Below are 1,837 nucleotides of genomic sequence, written 5' to 3'. Positions count from 1 at the left end.
TAAGTGCTTATATGTTTGAGGAGGAGACTGCGATAGAAAACTCAAGGTTTGGTGCTATGAAGCAAGATCTGTTCCTACTTCACTCAGACCCCCAGTGATGTGGAATTGGAATTGAAAATATCCTGAGACTAATTTTAAGTTGGAATAAAATCAATATTTTTAGGAGCAAAATGTGAATTTTTAGGGAAAACAGAAAAGGTGAATATATTAATTTGTCCAGGGTATATTGTTAAATGCCAAAAATACACAGCAAAACATAAAGTAATATTCTATTTCTTGAAGCCATATTCAATATTTTGACATGCCTTTTAAGAGCATGAGAGATTATATACCAGTTAATAATGGTATTATAAATTGGATAATTGTTCTTTTTGCATTAAATGTGATTACATGCTTAATGCTCCTTCTGTGAGTGTGTGTGTGTGTGTGTGTGTGTGTGTGTGTGTGTGTGTGATGTTCGGTCACACAGGGATTTCTTCTTGAAATGAGAAAACACACAAAGCCCTGCAGACTTTAACTGCCTAGCAGGCTTCACATAAGAAATCCATGGAGGATGGGAGTTTCCGTTCAGCAAAGACAACTGGCTAATTAGTGGTCATAGAGTCAAAAAGATTTTCTTTCTTTTTATTTCTGCAATGAAAGACTTTCTTATCACAAGTACTTTGTAATCAGAAAATAATGGAGCTGTGAACAACAACAGAATATAAGCTTTTCATTTATCTTCTTAATCTTTCTTAATCTCCAGCCCTTAAAGAAGTACTAATAACACCACACTATTAAAAGATAAAGTGAAGAAAATGATCTCCTGTGGCATATACTCTCTGATATGTGTGGCCTTTGGCTGGTCCACGCCACCAAGTTCTTTTGTAAATCTGAACAAATGAAAATGAGTTTCAAACTAAATCAGCAAGTTTTAGTCTTTCTTAATTCATGACTAATAAATACAACTAAAAACACAACCAAGTCATATAAATCCTATAAAGCTCTGAAGCACTCTTCACAGATCCAGACTTCCTCTAATCCAACTACTTTACTGAAATATTGCATATTAAACTGAGTTAGACATATCCACAAAAATACTGTTGATATTTTCTAGCAGTTTCTACTTAAATCAGTACCACTGTCATCTACCTGTTTGCTGAATAATCTTAAGAGTTGTGACTTCAAGTAAAATATCCGAAATCCAATCTGTTATTGTTTTAAGTAGACATAAGAAGTTTGGATCCATATCTTAAAACAGTGTGCAAAGTTCAAAATAATTTTTTGACAGTATTGGGGATTGAATGTGGTCCTTTCCACTGCACTACACAGGAAGCCCTTTTTAAAAAACTTTATTTTGAGATAGAGTCTTGCCAAGTTGCTAAGTTTCCCAGCCTGGGCTCCAATTCACAATCCTCTTTCCCCTTGCCTATCACAGTGCCTGGATTGCAGGTAAGCACCACTGTGCCCAGTTTAAATCATTAAATTCAGTGGGTAAGATATATACATGTCTTAGAATCTCATTAACTTCAATGTTCTACAACCTGTGTTCTAGACAATCTCTTTTCATTAGGGTGACCTTTCCCAATAATATATCTTTCCACATGAGAAACATTAAGAGTAGATAAAAATATCTAAGAAAAATCAAAGCCAAGGTGTAATATTTTGTATTAAAAAGAATCCATAAAAATTAAGCACTTTATGTAGCCTAGGTATCTAAGATTAGTACACCAAGGAGAATAATGGTTTTAACTTTATTATGTATAAGTCATAGTTGATTTGTATGTATAGTTTTCAATATCATCTGCATGTCAATAACTCAAAAATGCACATATGTAACTATATCTTTACCAAAGTT

This window comes from Cavia porcellus, unplaced genomic scaffold, assembly GCF_034190915.1.
Source record: "Cavia porcellus strain 051 isolate PalLab524CR breed Dunkin Hartley unplaced genomic scaffold, mCavPor4.1 scaffold_24, whole genome shotgun sequence".
Lineage (NCBI taxonomy): Eukaryota > Metazoa > Chordata > Mammalia > Rodentia > Caviidae > Cavia > Cavia porcellus.
This window is presented reverse-complemented; position numbering follows the sequence as displayed.